This window comes from Pan paniscus, chromosome 22 (assembly GCF_029289425.2).
Source record: "Pan paniscus chromosome 22, NHGRI_mPanPan1-v2.0_pri, whole genome shotgun sequence".
Lineage (NCBI taxonomy): Eukaryota > Metazoa > Chordata > Mammalia > Primates > Hominidae > Pan > Pan paniscus.
This window is the reverse complement of record NC_073271.2, coordinates 19172907-19191357: the sequence shown is the minus strand read 5'-3', so window position 1 is coordinate 19191357 and position 18451 is coordinate 19172907.

Below are 18451 nucleotides of genomic sequence, written 5' to 3'. Positions count from 1 at the left end.
CTGTGGAAAACAGGCATGTTTCCGGCCCTGTGTAAGTCTCAAGCATTGTTCTCTCTAAACTTTTCAGGTGGTTTTCTCTGGATTTTGATAGTTTCCTCACACACACGCACTGATTTCTACTTAACTGAATATTCTGGACGAATCTTTTGAGATCTCTGGATTTTATTTTATCGCAGTTTTCCCTTCTCCTGTACTCTTTTTTATGAACTCTAGCTATCTTGACTTCTTTGAACTTCTAGCTGTGTCTCCTCACTTGGAGTAGATTTCCTGGATTTCCCAGTCCTGTGCCATGGCCTATTAACGTTCTCTAAGCAATAAATTGGGGCAGTCATTAGGCTTACCTTGTCCATTTCCCTAGTCGACTGAGACAATGAATTATTACTATCAAGAAAAAATGAGTTGTCAATACACAATGTAGGCAGGGAGAAATACATTTAATCTCAGAATATAATCAAGGATACTTCTTACTACTCTAAAGCTTGTGGTAAAATTAATAGAAAATTCAAGAATATATTAAAAGCATGATTGTTAATAACACAAATTCTCCAGGAATAAAGGTAAGAAATCACAATTATTTGACATGCTTGCTGAGAAAAAAGCAGATATGGATTGTGCAGTCGTAAAAAAAAAAAAGAATTTATAAATACCTACCATGAACATCTGAACAGTTTTATATTATTTGTAAATATTAACTGATGCCTTTGAATTGGCTCTTTTTTTAACTGCCAAAAATAAAACATGTTAAATAAAATAATGCTAATAGTAGTTAATCCTATATCTCAATACTTAATTTCAAAATATTAATTTTTAAAAGAGAATTATATACCCGCTAAAACAACGAACATCATTTATAGTTCATTACCAAGATGAACTATGTGGGATGTTTTACTGTTTTGAAGAGAGGGTTAGTATGTCTGTCATTGTTGTGTAAGCAATAATTCCCTTATGCTTTATGGAATCATGATATTGCTATTGTCTTTGGAAGTTAAATAGATTTAAAAGATTAAATATAAATGATGACTTTATACTGTTGCTTCACTGCTGAAGAATGAAACTGGGTACATTCTCTAAATTCTCATTTCTATATGGTCCAGCATAGATTTAGTCTGGTCATTGCAACTCTTGTTGCTTGCAAGAGCTTTGGAAGAAAGAAGTGAAGCAGTGACTATCATTCTTAGAAGTTTCTGGTTATTAGACATGCTGCTGATGGAAAGATATAGATGGCATTTAGGGCCCAGTTTATCCTCTCTTTCCTTCCACTCTATACTCATGTCCCAGAGTGGTAGCTCAGCAGAGGTGGTGGCCTCCCTGGAAACTTGAAATCCCTCCCTTTGGAGTTCACCTTTTGAATTAACTCTTCTCATAACTCCATGTAAAAATTTAAATATTTACATGGCAAAAATTCAATTTAAAAAACAACACTCCATAATATATATCATTATCTAATATGATTTATATTTTGTGTATTAATGTTACTTGTTTTCTGTCTCTCATTTTAGAGACCAAAATGTATGTCTCTAAGGCAAGGATTTTGGCCTCCTTTATTTACTGACAACTTCCAGTGCCTAGAACAGAGCCTGATACACAGTCATTATTCACCATATTTTTAAGTATGCATATATAAATATACATAATAAGGAACTAGTATTTATTATTTCAAAAACAAAGTATACTAATATCTTATAAAAAAGAATGTATGGCCAGGTGCAGTGGCTCATGCCTATAATCCCAGCACTTTGGGAGGCCAAGGTAGGCAGATCACAAGGTCAGGAGATCGAGACCATCTTGGCTAACATGGTGAAATCCCATCTCTACTAAAAATACAAAAATTAGCCGGGCATGGGGGCGGGTGCCTGTAGTTCCAGCTACTTGGGAGGCTGAGGCAGGAGAATTGCTTGAACCTGGGAGGTGGAGGTGGCAGCGAGCCGAGATCACACCACGGCATTTCAGCCCAGGTGACAGAGCAAGACTCCGTCTCGAAACAAAACAAAAAACAAACAAAAAAATATACTGTATCTGAAACCAAATAGAAATAAAATATTTTTGTTGAATTAAATATGAATGAGTTGCTAAGCTAAAAAATCATAATGAGCTCTTTTTTTTAATGTTTTATGTAAGTTTGGTTCTTTTTTTTGTTTGTTTTCTTCCCATTGTCCTCATCCATTTAACTTAATGTAGGCCAAGTAGTTTTTAATAGTTGTTGTTAAAAAGAGATTAGTAAGGCAGAGAACGGCTCTGCTCCAATCAACGTAAGTACTTTTCCCTGGTCCTACTTAACATCTCCTAGGAAAGTAACTGAATGGTAATTTGACCTTAAAGAAATAGCTCCAGATACAGTATTGTAAAATGTGTCTTAAAATGGTTATAATGTTTATTCATATTAGAGTATTTTGAATAAATTTACCAAAGTTTGGCACCAAATTAACATGGCTACCTTTTTTGTTATCTCATGTAACTGAAACTACTAACTCATATTTTATCCTTTTTAATATAATTAATACCAGAAATTCTACCAAAATCATTTGTTTATGATATTATACATCAATAGCTCACTTGTGACATTATATCTAAGTATATTTGGGTTTGCTTTTTCTGGTTTAATTTCGTTCCTTAAAATTTACCAAAATTGTATCAAAAAAGGGTATAAATGACAAATGCACATGGGAAATAACACTTAACATTATTTATCACCAGGGGAAATTCAAATTAAAACAATAATTTAGATCTATATATGTGTCCACATTTTTAGAGATTGATGGATCTCAGGAAAGAATTCCAATTCTGACAAAGGAACCTAATTGCATTACCAATATTGGAAAGAAACTCACTGAAACTGATGAGTGAAAAAGGTATTGATCTAAGTAATATTGGAAATGAGTTGAGTCTGTAAAACACATTGCAAAAGGAACTGTATGTAACACTGTACTGTAGTTTGAAAAGTTCTCATGGTGGTACAGGTTGACAATTCTTATACAAAGACAGATTTATAATAAGATTTTTAAAATAAAATAAATGAATGGTAGATAGAAGGATTCAAAATTCTCACTGTTGGAGTGGAAAATTATAGACAAACCAGGAGAAAAAGCTAGAATGACCCATGTGGTAATAGAATAAATTTGGAAGCATCAGAATATACTCCTGTTTAGCTTAATATACACACAGATTTGTGTGTGTTTGTGAGTGTGCATGTGTATAGAGATAGATACTTTATTGATACAAATATATCTGTTTAAAAAGACATACACAACACCATCTCAGCTAGGTTGTCCAGGTTAATATCAACGCTGATTAAATCATGCTGATAAAACACAGCCTTGTGATATGATGAAAATGATGCTTTTCCTCCATGACGTTCCACTCCAAAAGTCAGAAACCAAGTATAATAATGAGAAAAAATCATGAAAATTCTCATTCTACAAAATGTCTGACTAGTCTACACTAAAACTATCAGTCAAAAATAAGAAAAGTTTGCAAAACTGCCCCAGTCAAGAGGCGGAGACATCTAGAGAGACATAACAAGTAAATGTAATGTGTGTCTTACTTATCTGGGGCTGCTATAACAAAGTACCATAGACTAAGTCTCCCCCAAACAAGGAAAAATGATCTGTTCTGGAGGCTGGGGAGTCCAAGATCAGTGTGCTAGCATGGTCAGGTGCTGGCAAGGGTCCTTTTCCAGTTTACAGGCTTCCATTGTATCTTCACAGGACAGAAAGAGGATAAGAGAGCTCTCTGGGGTTTCTTTTATAATGGCACTAATTCCATTAATGAGGGCTCCACCCTTATAACCTCATCAACTTTCAAAAGCTTCACCTCCACCTGTCCCTCCAAATTCTGTATGTTGAAATTGTGAGCCTCCCAATGTAATGGTACATGTGGGGTACATTCAGTACATTGCAAAGTGGCACTCTGTATAGAATATTGAAATAAAAAATAGGTAAATATTATGGAAATTGGAATAATGTATGGACTTTGATGAATAATTGTATTTAATTACCAAATAAATTTCAAAGCTTAAACTAGAGGAGGAAAATGTGAACATATTTACTAAAAAATAATAGGAAATGCAAAGAATGTATATATCATAATCTTTTAAATTTGTCATAGTGTATAACTGATACAGCTTTTCATGCATTACTATTATTATGTAATTTAATAGAAATTATTGTGATATACGGGAATGTATGACAATGCCATCTAATAATTTTTGTCTTTTTATTTTCTTGACAAGTTGCAAACCCCACTACCATAACATTAGTCAAAGAGGTAGCTTAAATCATAGCAAGGCAAGGGGTTTAATCTACTTGAAAAAGTAGAACAATTATGGTCATACTCTTTTATAAATATAGTATTTTTGTATTCTAAAACAGGTTATAAAATATATATTTTTTAATGTGTAATAGAACAATTGAAAACTTTTACATGAAAATATACAATCCTTCTGTGGCAATTCATTTAAAAAATTAAAAGTTCTACAGATTTGTTTTAGAAAGAAAGATACTGCTTGTTTCCAAGGCACTGCAATTTACATGTTTAATTCACTATGGATCAATAAGGATTTATAAAGTGAAAATCAATACCATTAGCAATTTATGTTTCAAAGGATATTAGATTTTTCATGGAGCTATTGGAAAAGCTGGATTCACATTTTGTCAGATAAACACTTTTTTTAACCAGTGAGGATAAGCCATGACAAGTAATAATACAAATAAAATAATGCATAGTAAATCAAGCACAGGTAACTACACACACACACACGTATATATACACACACACACACAGTTTACTTTATATATATAGTTCATTACTTGATATTATACATATATTTTATATATATATGTATGCCTGAAGTAGTGAACTTATTGTATAATAACATAAAGGAAGCTGCTACATGCTGCTTGTATTCTTAATGAAGGTACGTATGTGGTTAGCAATGTCATAAATAAGTCAAATTTTAACAAGCATAAGTAATTTGAATCACAATTATGCCTGATCATATTCAATGCTATATGAGAAAACCATACTGTCATAAAAATAAACCGAGAATAAAGTATCTAAAACAAAATCTCTTGCTTTTCTCATCTTTGATTTTTATTTGTTTTTTAATAGATATTCTTTTTTTTTTTTTTTTTTTTTTTTTTTTTTTGAGACGGAGTCTCGCTCTGTCGCCCAGGCTGGAGTGCAGTGGCGCGATCTCGGCTCACTGCAAGCTCCGCCTCCCGGGTTCAGGCCATTCTCCTGCCTCAGCCTCCCGAGTAGCTGGGACTACAGGCGCCCGCTACCACGCCCGGCTAATTTTTTGTATTTTTAGTAGAGACGGGGTTTCACCGTGTTAGCCAGGATGGTCTCGATCTCCTGACCTCGTGATCCGCCCGCCTCGGCCTCCCAAAGTGCTGGGATTACAGGCGTGAGCCACCGCGCCCGGCCAATAGATATTCTTAAATGTTGGCAATAACACCAACCAATGCTAGTTAGAGTGGCTAAAGATAAAATCTAATTCTTTCCTATGAATTGCTCAAAAATACCTCTTATTCATTAGACCTATTACACTGTACCAATTTTTAAAACGACTTTACAATTACTCATCTAGATAATAAAATTATTACATTACTAAATTTCACACTGACAAAGTTAAAAATACATTTATTTATTAGCCACACTTCTTTACTGAATGTGTAAAGTCCTTTAAGAGTTTGCATGTTTAATTTGTTCATAGTTTAATAAAATACTGAATATAAAATTTTTAGGCTCATTTTGTTCAAAAGGAGAAATATTTTATACTTCTCTATCTATATCCGTGTATAGTTGTGCTGTAAATTAAGGGTCTTGTGGTACACATGAATCTAAAGATGAATAAAATGAAGAAAATAAGTAGTCCAATTTCAGAACTAGTATAGATCCAAAGGTCTTCTCTAATCTCTCTGATAGTTATTCAGTAACTTTCTAAGTAATTGAATATAGTAAATAGATTTTGCAAGTTAATCCCTATGCAGATTATCATAGGTATAAAGTAAGAAAGTACTCGACAATGCAAGGGCTATCTCAAAATATATATAGGTCAGGCATAGTGGCTCACACTTGTAATCCCAGCACTCTAGGATTACAAGCCAGCAGATTTCTTGCACCCAGGATTTTAAGACCAGCCTGAGCAACATGGCAAAACCCCATCTCTACAAAAATACAAAAAATGTTTAGCTGTACATGGTGGTGTGCACCTGTAGTTCCAGCTACTTTGGAGGCTGAGATGGGAGGATCGCTTAAGCCCAGGGAGGTCAAGGCTGCAATGCAATTAGCTGTGATTGTGCCACTGCACTTCAGTCATGGTGACAGAGCCACACCCAATCTCTCTCTCTCTCTCTCTGTGTATATATATGTACATATATACGTATATATGTGTATATATGTACATATATACGTATATATGTGTATATATGTACATATATACGTATATATGTGTATATATGTACATATATACGTATATATGTGTATATGTACATATATACGTATATATGTGTATATGTACATATATACGTATATATGTGTATATATGTACATATATACGTATATATGTATATATGTACATATATACGTATATATGTGTATATATGTGTGTGTGTATACAGACACACATGACAAAAACCTGCTCACATTAAAAAAATTTAATTGCTTCATTAAATTATTAAGAAATTAGTCTAGCTATTATGTAATCACATTCTAATTTGTTCTGCTTTAGTCCTACTCTGTAAGAAGCAGGAATATCATTTTATATGCTGGGGATTAGACAAATATCATGTCCCATATCCTTGTGGATAAAAGGCCAGTGAAAGCTACCCTCTGTAGGCTTCGTTAACTGCAAGTGAATATAGGTGACTCTTGGGGCTTTCTCGTGTCCTTGCTCAAGAGCTTTCCTGGATTTGGATTACTAAAATGATGCAAGGTCAATGAATAACATGCCATTAACCTAGCAAATGTGAGTTCTGCCTTAAAGAGAAACACAAACAAAACATAAGCTATGTACAAAGAGGTAACAATGGAACTGAGGTGACTATTACCATTTTCTTTCAGGCAAAAGAATAAGTACAGCAGTAACAAATAATACAATAAAACATAACAGAGTAAAATACAGTGCTAAGAATTTGATTTCTTGCTTTACAAATCAGAGTTTTCTGTTGATATCAATAGAAAGTGAATCACTTAACTGAAGGAAAAGCAGGCATTTCAAAAGAATGTACTTAATACTTACAAAATACTCAGGAACTAAGTGAGATGTAGAACATATCAAGTCTCAAACATCAAGAACTCTCTGGTTCAGAAGCTGTTGTTATCACTATTGTTCCTAGACATTCGGTAATGTCAGACACCTCTTTTATTCTGAGTGCTTTCTCTCAGAACAGTGAGAGTGAGTCTCAAGTCAGCAACTGTTGACTATTAACCTCCAAGTGCCTGTGTGCTTTTGTGTCACTTTCTCAACAATTAAATATCACATGAAATATTCATTGCCTAAGTCTCAGACACCTGCCTACAGCTTAAATACTAGAGAGCGAGGAAAGTAGATATATCTTTTTGTTGAGCATATATAATTAGAAGACTCACCTTCAAACAGTAAAGATGTTCAGTTATGTTTTACCTAGATATTTCCAACTGATACTGCAGTTCACCATTTTGTCTACTCAATAAATCCTTGCCCATTTCCTGACACAAATACATTGGAGAAACTGATGCTGATATTATCAGTGCAAATGTCCTAGAAGATGTTGCAGAGAAAAGCATTTTATTCCTTTGTATATACTGATTTACTTCAAGGTAAAATAGATTCCCTTGAATTTGATCAAACAATAAATTAATTTAACCATTTATTGAACTTGCACTACAAAATTAATCCTCCAAGACAGCTTAGTCAGCATCTTTTATTGACTGCAATATTGATCAAATCGACTATATAAACACCTAAATATGTACCAAAATAAGGTCAGCTGTAAGGATGGGATTAGCTGTAATAAAATATTTTGTGGAATATTTTATTATTAAAGAAAGGTTTTTTTCTTTCTTTTTTTTTTTTTTTTTTTTTTTTCCGAAACAGAGTCTCACTTTGTTGTCTAGGCTGGAGTGCAGTGGTGTGATTTTGGCGCATTGTGGCCTCAAACTCCTGGCTCAAGTGATCCTTTAACCCCTCAGTCTCCCAAGTAGCTGGGACTACAGGCATGCACCAACGTGCCGAGCTAAGAGGTTTTTTTTTTTTTTTTTTTTTTTTTTTTGAGACGGAGTTTTGTTCTTGTTGCCCAAGCTGGAGTGCAATGGCACGATCTTGACTCACCACAACCTCTGCCTCCCACGTTCAAGTGATCCTCCTGCCTCAGCCTCCCAAGTAGCTAGGATTACAGGCATGTGTCACCACACCCGGCTAATTTTTCTATTTTTAGTTGAGACAAAGTTTCTCCATGTTGGTCAGGGTGGTCTCGAACTCTCCACCTCAGGTGATCTGCCTGCCTCCGCCTCCCAAAGTGCTGGGATTACAGGTGTGAGCCACAGTACCCGGCCAGAGTTTGTATTTTAATGACAGCTTTTGTTCAGTCGCTATATGATGTTCCTTTTTTCATGGTCAGTTTTTCACATCATAATTAGATGTCCTGCATCTGTACCATGAGACTAGATGATTTCTGAAAGATTCTTTGGATGTGGTACAAAACCACTTCTTTTAAACTTTAGCTGACTGGCAGTTATTCTTGATGGAGTGAACATCCTCGGGAAATTCATGAAGAGATAAAATAATATCTCTTCAAAATCTACATGAACTCAAGATGTAAGTTAAGTATACCGTCTAGTCTTTAATAGAGTCAGACTATAATCCTGTTGAAAACACTTTATCATTAATAGACAAAATGGATTTTAGCATTCTTATAATTAAAAAGATCAATGCATTTTATGCGTTAATTATAAAACAAATCGTCATGCAACTAAGGCAAAAACCATTTCCAAAATCTTGGAAGACTGCAATATGCCTTTTTGCAATCACAATGCTCTCCTCCCTAAAGTTAACTATTCTCCTCATTTTTGTGGTAAACAATTTCTTGCTTTCTTTTATATTTGTGTCATATATTGTATATGTTATGGGCTCAGATCTAAGTATGAGGTTACTTTAAAGTGAAGGTATAAGTTAATGTAACTAAACTTAATACAATGACAAGAAGGACTATACTGAAAAAAACAACAAAATTCTGAAATTTGCTGCAAAATGATTTTAAATTCAGAGTTCTACTTGGGATTTTAAAGAAAATTACTCACAGGGAAAGTAAAAAGCAGAATACTTTATGTTTTATTCTTCCTACTCTCAATTGTTAGGAATTGAGGGAATATTTGTTTTTTGTTTTGTTTTGTTTTTTTGTTTCCTTGATTTTGAAGATTTGTTTCGTGCTACGTTTTAAACAAAATACTAACAGTAGTTAGTACTAATGTTTTAAGCCATACTTTATCCAAAATAGATGAAATGTTCATGAGATAGAGATGGAATGGGCAATTCATAAAATCTGTTAAAGAAGAGATCTAAAAGCTTATATTTCACACACACTCAAATATTGCTTAAATTAAACTTTCAGCAGTAAAATGTGGTTTATCTCTCACATTTTATTTACTGGCTTTGGCTTTCATTTCAAACTGAGAAATCCAATGGATTTCAGTGCCTGATCAAGTAGCCTGAGAGTAAATCTTTGTCTTTGATTGGGTCTATGAGCCTGGAGAATATTTAGCCAGTTTTTCTACATCTTCTTCCTGTACTATTGCATAGATTCATATTGAAAATCTGCTCTTTGAAATCTCTATTTGGACTTTGATGTGTTTAACTTTCTTATTTGTTGTCCTCATATTGAAAGGGGAGTTCTTGCTCTTTTGCTTAATTTCAAGGCCTTGTGATAAGCTCAGATGTATGACTTTAATCTGATTGCACAGAAATTGTGATGTCACATTTCAGCCATAATGAAAATTGAATTAATAAAAGCATTTGTTTGTTTAGCCCTTTAACTTCACCACCTGATAGACCTTTAAAGTGGCTACTTTAAGGAATACGTAAGTTTTATATAATCTTGCCAGAAATAATTATAAAACAATTAAAATTCAGCAATATAGGTTTGTAACAAAGCTGGTTCTCTTTCTTGTCTTTGAAGGGCAAAAAAACCAAAACTGTAAAGCCAAACCAAAGGAAATAAATACCATAGTAGATAATGTTTCTAACATTTTAAGTAAACTAAATGCTATATCCTCTTTAAAACCTATAGCTTGGCTTTGTTGAATCAGGTGCCTCTCCCCATGTCAACTTGGCTTTCTTCCCAAAGAGCATCATGCAAGCATTAGGATCTATGTAGAATGCCTGAGTTTCTACACTTTGATTAGGTACTTTCTATTTATCTGCCTAAATCAAGATTATGTTTTCTTTCTACCAAAAAGAAAGTGGCCTCTCTGACAACTTAGGTTAAATTACAATAAATGTCCTTTTTTTTAATCAGACCCTATTTAGTATTTGTGAGAGTTCAGTTGGGGTTTAGATATTAATATGGGACAAGAAATCATTGGAGATCTCTGTGTTTCATGTATTTCAATATGTAAAAGTTAAATCAAGCTCACAACTGCTCACAGCATATTCTGTTCATCTATCTTGAAAACTATACCTATATCTATCTATCTATCTATCTATCTATCTATCTATCTATCTATCTATAGACACAGAGTCTGGATCTGTTGCCCAGGCTGAAGTGCAGTGGCCTGATCTCAGCTCACTGCAACCTCTGCCTCCCAGGTTCAAGTGATTCTCTTGCCTTAGGCTACTGAGTAGCTGGGATTACATGTGCGTGCCACCACACCAGGCTACTTTTTGTATTTTTAGTAGAGATGGGGTTTCACCATGTTTGTCAGGCTGGTCGTGAACTCCAGATCTATTCACCTCGGCCTCCCAAAGTTCTGGAATTACAGGCCTGAGCCATTGTGTGTGGCCTTGGCGATTATATCTTTGCAATGACTATAACTGTAGGTTCAAGTTTAGAATTTTTTAAGCCTCAAATTTCCTGGCCCATGGCTCATCTCTTTTATTCTTCTCACTTAGGAGAGGCTTAGTGTGTAACCACGTGGATGAGCAGCCAGCCTGCCAATCTGTCTCTCAGCCACTGCTTAGATCTTTGGGGTACACATTAATAGTACATTTTGCCCCTAAGAAAACTGACAGAAATAGAAGATTATGCCTTCCCTGCATGTGGCCTTCGGGCTGTTTACAAAAAGTTGTGGAATCTTGAGTACCTGAAGAGCAGTTTAGAAGAAGGATGTTGGCAGGACACATCTCCTTGGCCCCCAGGCTATAGCCATGACTGTGAGGAGCTGATGGAGGAGAGACAGACTGAGGAGGCCTTCACTAAACTGGAACCCAGCTCAAGCCCTTTTCTTGCCTATGTCTAAAGATGGTACTCCATCCTATTTTCTTTCTGAAGATAGAGGCTGTGTCTTAATTATCTTTATATCCAGGATTATTTGATGGTCAACAAGTTGTTTTCATTTGTTTTACTTATTATTGTTGAATAAGTAAGTTTTAAACTAGAGAAAAAAATGTAATCGTGACTGAGGCCATGTAGGTAGGGAATGTCAAAACAGTTCAAATTCAAATTTCAAAAATCAGAGTCTTCTGGTTCTGAGGTCTTTGATCAGTTATTGTATTATCCTTTCTCATGCTGCTATGAAGAAATACCCAAGACTAGGTAATTCATAAAGAAGAGTTTTAATTTACTCAAAGTTCCGCATGGCTGGGGAGGCCTTAGGAGTCTTACAATCATGGTGGAAGACACCTCTTCACAGGGCAGCAGGAGAGACAATGAATGCCAGAAGGGGAATTTCCAGATGCTTATAAAACATCAGATCTTGTGATGTGACTCACAGATCTTGTGACTCATTCACTGTCATGAGAATAGCATGAGAGAGACTGCCCCCATAATTCAGTTACCCCTCCCTGGGTCTCTCCCATGACACATGAGAATTATGGGGATTACAATTCAAGATGAGATTTGAGGGAGGATACAAAGCCAACCATATCAGTTATTGTATCACACTGATGATTCCTTCCCACTAAAGCATAAATACCAGTGTCATTAAGCAACTGGAGGCCTGATGTGGTATGGGACCCCAGCTAAAGGGAAGGTTAAAGTAGCATTCAACAGTGAGGTATAATTGTATGGAGAAAGTCTAATTGGAACAGTGTCTTCCAAGTTTGAGTATGATTTAGTTAGGGATACAGAAGACATTCTAAATAGACAGAAGGACAACAACCGGGTTCTTAATTTATTTACCTCATTTATCCATAATATAGAAAATATATCTACTGAAAGTAAATTTAATCTAAGAACAAAATAGCCAATTTTTAATAATGAATAATAAAAATGTTATGAAATTTTGTTTGTTGGTATCTTCACAACTTTCTCAACCATCAGGACACATCTAAATTGAAAAGTTTACAAATTACTTTGAAGACAAAATATAAAGTGGGCCTTTTTAAATCAATATATTTAAAACCTATTTCCCTCAAAAATAAATATTAAACTAAGATTCATTCTAGCAAAATAAATCTTTGGAGATCTCCTCTTTATGTTAAGAAACATATTTACAGTGACTGTATATAAATTCATTATGGTTAAATATTCTCTCTTCTTCTGTCTTCTTTCTCTGTGTATCTATCTCTATCTCTCTTTCTCTCTCTCTCTCTGTCAGTCAGTCTTTCTATTATTTTCCCGTTTACCTGGATAAAAGCCACAAGCAAATAATGGTGCCAACCACAGAAAAACACATTTTTCAAATAATTGTGAAAAATATCATTTCTCTAGAGACAGGGTTTCCACTGAAGTGTTTAAGGGAACAGTATTTAATGTGGGGAAAAAGAGAATGACTGTTTTCCTTGGTGATAACAAGTCCTATTTGTCCCGATTACAGCAGCAGGGGAGGGAAAGGTGTACCTAAAATGCAAATAAACTATCCAGGTGCAGAGTGTGCATATAAAAGGTTAGCTGGATAGTGGCTGAGTAATTACAGTAATTCAGGACATGTAAATATATCCTGTGGACCAAAGAAACAGAAATATGTTATAATAGAAATGGAGCAATTAAGAAAATATGCCTTTAGGTCAAATAACAGTACATATTCCAAACAGAGGACTTTACTCACAGGACAAAACCAAGGATAATGTGCTCATTTAAGATACAACTTTTTAACCATATTGCAAAGTTGAGTATACACTAAAGCCAGTCTGAGGTGAAAAAACAATATCATGCTCCATTCCAAGAATGTCTTTTTTTAAACAAGTGTCAAATTATGCCAGTTGATGCATATTTGTTAAATTCTTTGGGAGAAAGTAATAAACCATTAAGGCAGACAGAATAAATTTCAGAAACAAGGGAATAAAGTGAAAGAGCATGTCATTTCATGAGCACTGCTCTATACTGTCTGACAATTAATAAGCTACTTTGCAAAGTTAATGTTAAGATGGCAAGGCAAATGGACAATTAGGTTGGTTGCTTTTCCAGACGTCTTTAGTTCTGTGCCTAATTCTGAAGGTTAATGGCTAGTATCAGCACACATTTGATTTTAATTTTTAAAAAACAGGCAATTTAAATCCAATACATTCTCTAATATGCATTCTCTAGAAATATTTCTACTTAATATGGCCATGTAAAGTTATTTAAAGTAATTGTAGAAGTTTAACTTTTTTCCAAATCAAAGCTGAATAGAGCCTCTAGGTAACACACATAAGGATTTCTTCCCATACAAAGTGATAGATAAAATTCTTCCCAGAGCACTGTACTAGGGGTCTTAAAACATGGATAATGATCAGACCTATATCAAGACTTCTGGAGCAGTACACAAAGGGGAAACTCATATAAGCCAATAATCACCAAGAGAGGTTTAGGATTCTTTTCGCTCCATCACCCTGGGGAGATGGGGTGATGTACAGCACACTGTTCATATATACAGGAATATGGCAAAGTAAGGCCTCTGAATCAGGTTGAATCAAGGAGCAAGACAAAAATCATTAGGCTGTGGGACATTTGAGCTGAAAGATTAACAAAGCACTGGTCTCCTTAATGGTGGGTTTAGTGTCTAACATATAACAGCAATATGATATGGTAGAAGCTACGCACCACTTTCTTTTACCAGTTCAATATCTGTGGTTAGGGAAGCATCTGCTTTTCTCCTGGAATAATCAGTGCATTTATGCCTAATCCTAGAGTTGGGCTAGAAAAGATTATTGTAAGTAATGAGCATTTGGACAATTTCCACGAAGTCTTCCAAGACAAGACATTTGCTAAAAGTACAGTCTGTAGATTTTCAATATAGAACAAGGAGACCCTTATTCTCATTTGGTAATTATCACCGTCAGAAATGTGATGTTATAACTCACACTGTATACTAATGAAGATGTTGGGAAAAATGCAAAAAATGTCAAGCATATGGTTATTTCCTTGAAGGAACATCCAATATTGTATAAAAATAAAAATATAGAGAAAAAATATATTGACAATTAGGAACTATTGAGGGGCATGACAATAGAAAAAGGAAGCCACCCAAATCTCATCTTAAATTGTAACTCCTGTAATCCTCATGTGCCATAGAAGGGACCTAGTGGGAGGCAATTGAATTATTACCCTCATGCTGTTCTCATGATAGTAAGTAAAATCTCATGATAGTGAGTTAGTTCTCATGAAATCTAATGGTTTTATAAGGGGCTTTGCTCCCTTTTCTTGGCACTTCTCCTTCCTGCCACTGTGAAGAAGGATGTGCTTGCTTCCCCTTCTGCCTTGATTGTAAGGTTCCTGACGCCTCCCCAGCTATGATGAATTGTAAGTCAATTAAATCTCTTTCCTTCATAAATTACCCAGTGTCGGGTTTGTCTTTACTAGCGGTGTGAGAACAGACTAATAAAGGAGGAAATGATTTAACTTTTACATAGTTTATATTAAGTTATGACAGAAGTATTGCCCCACAGGAATCAACAAATCCCCAAAATGAGGGCTTTTCCCTCATCCTCAAGAGGACTAATCATTGAAAATTTAACAACACATTCATGAGTATAAATCAGAGAGGGAATAGTTTTAAATTGATTATGAAATTCATCAGTTCCTCCCTAATTCTCAATCTTTATTATAGAATTGAGGATGTTTATTTAAATGACCTGTAAATTTCATGAGAATGTGGAGTAATTAGGATTCATTTAACAGGTCTAGGATATTACTACATTAAAATTAATGTGTATCACAAACTGTAGGATAATGTATGTTGTTTGCATAAAATGGAAGAACAGGTAAAAAATTTCTTCATTTTCACACAATTATAATTATGATTTTCACATGAATAAATAATGATTATTTTTAAGCACAATGAAGTTTTTGATGTTCTTTGTGATGTACTTTCCAGTCACAACAAAATTGAGAAATTTGTAAGAGATCAAATATTTCATTCAATTTAATTGAATTGATTTTGGGGATTGTCCTTGAAATTTCTTCACATTGCCAACCCACACATGAGAGGAAGTTTTATATCATCATAGCGTGTAATTCTACAATTCCACTAGACATTCCAGAGTGAGAGTAACAGCCTTCCTACAGATGGTGGTGTTTCGGTCTTGCCAAGCAGAGCTTCCACTGACTTAGCACAGATGCTGCAGGATGAGGCTACAGTTGTCAACCTCTGGTATCCTCAGCTCAGCGGGGAAGAATTTAAGGCAGGCAGAGACTTAGAAATTTGCTTGACTTATTGTGGTGCAGGTCTCTCAAATGTGAAAGGTGTCCAAGTATTTTAATTGTTCATGATTTCTTTAAAAGGACTTTTAGAATTTTAGGTCTAATTTTGACAAATTTCCCAAAGTTATTTTATAAATATTTTGTAATAGTAACTATATTGTCTATTTAATATTCACAATTTTTATATTTTGAGCAAAATTGTAATCTGGGTACTTACTGAAGAAAACATACAATTTTGTATGTCACTTATCATAAAATGAGGAGAGAGAAAATTTTTATGTATGACCCATTAACACTATATGATGTGTTACTGATTTATATTAAGATTTACATAAAAATGAACTAAGTAACAGAGAGAAAATTTGATAACATTCATTGAAAGATATTATTTGAGTCTAATTCTTTAAAGCACATAGTATTAATCGCTCCATTTACAAAGAGGACTTTACTGATAAAAATGTCTCCACAGAGGCAACATATATAAAAACATTTCTTCTACAGATTTGTAATTGTGCTTTCTGCAGTTTCAAGATGAATCTCTTAGTTTCCCCATCAGTTTTTTCATTTTCTTTTAGAATCAGCTTTTTCATTTTCTCTTAGAATCAGCTTTAATCAATCTTTATGGACCAATATATTGTGAACTTAATGTTCTATTGTCACAGAGGATTATGTGAAAGCTTATTATACATCCATGTTTTCTGTGACAGTCCAGTATATGCTTGATTTCCTGATTTCTTGGCACAGTAATAAATAGCCATTCTTTTACTCTCATCCTGTTTTGTTTGATAAATTACAAGATTACCGCATATAGAAGGAGCCTCAGCAAGTGTTTTTTCATTTAATGTGGTTGTATATTTCAGATATTTCTTTCCTCATCCAATATCTCAGTCAGGAGCTTCAAAGTGAAGGCTCAGAAATGTCTGAATGCCCATATATATTTATTTATTTATTAAATAATAATGATAAGACAAAAATTATTATTATATATGCAAATAGTGTATTAGTGCATTCTCATGCTGCTTTGAAGAAATACCTAAGACTGGGTAATTTATAAAGAAGAGAGGTTTAATCGACTCTCAGTGCCACATTGCTGGGGAGGCCTCAGGAAACTTACAATCATGGTGGAAGGCACCTCTTTACAGGGTGGCAGGAGAAAAAATGAGTACTGAGAAAAGGGGGAAAAGCTCCTTACAAAACCATCAATTCACTTGGGAAGTCATTCAGTATCACAAGAACAGCATGAGGGTAACTGCCCCTGTGATTTAATTCCCTTTCACTGGGTCCCTCCCACAACACGTGGACACTATTGTAACTGAAATTAAAGATGATGTTTGGGTGGGGATACAGCCAAACTATATCAAATAGCAAGTTACGATAGTCTTTAAAAGTTTTTAAAATAATTTCAAGCAGAAAAAGTCAGGACAGTCCAAAAACATGCTGTTATAATATTAAAATACACAAACACATTGTGTCTTTAAAACTGAATTATGAATGTTTCTTGGTTGTTGATTTTATATACAGGATTTTAAACCTCAGGCATAATTGCAGAAATATTTAAACAAAGCAATTTTGATGGTTATACATTGATTTAATTTATATGCTATAATGGTTAATTTTTATTATTTAAAATTATTTGTTCCAGATACTGAATTTTAACAATTTCAGTTCCCATTTGCATTGGCATTAAAGAAGTTAACCTTCCCATCGCTCTGCAATGTCCCAATCACTTGTAAGTTTTCAGTTCATTGCTTCTTCCAATATCTTGCCTACTCAAGTCCTCGTTGCTTTACAGGTCTGATCTTCAATTTGTCTTTCTAGCTCTTTAATATTGTAAAAGAAGCTCCCTCCTGTGTGCAATCTTTGGGTGGATGTTCAGTGGTTTTTCCACCAAGTTTGGAGAAGATTCAAGAGAAAATGAGCCCAATAAAATCAATTCTTTACTCCGAAGCGTCCTACTCATCAGCAACTTGGCCCCTCAGTCTCTGGTTACCTAGGCAGCTATCTTATTTTTAAAGAGAGACTATTCTTGAATTTTCATCTGCATGTTTCAGTTGTTCTTGATCTGCTGTGAGTTACTTCATCTTATTCAAAATCAGAACCTAAAACATTTATTCAGTGAAGAAATTATTTTTTCTTCAGAAGCAAAAATGTGGAATTTACAATAAAACCTCTTCAGAGAGGATAAGAGACAATTCTGTCAGTTAAATTGAAAAAAAAATTTGGAATGTGTAGATCATTGAACTATTTTAATCATTGTAGTAAAATTTTGGCAGTATTTTATTGCACACTTTTTTCTAATCCAGTATGTTTAATATCTAAATCAGGTATATTTAATTAAGAATTTTAGAAATATAAGCTACAAATCTAATTTTCTAATTTAGTATGGTAGAAAAATAAAATGTTCTGTTTAATATTTCTTCAAATTGATTTAATACATTGATGCTATGTAAATTACCTTTCAACAAAATGAAAAATATGCTTAAATTATTGAAAAAATACTGTACATGTTTCTAGATAATGAATCTCCCATTACTTTATTTTATTTATTTATTTTTTGCTAAATCAAATTGTGGTTTAAACATTAGATTATGTTTTCAATCACAATAGCATTACTTTCATAATTCTTCAACAAAATGCATTTATGATGCTTTTGGTATGTAGTATGGCCCTTTCAAAATGCTTGTGTATGCCTGCAA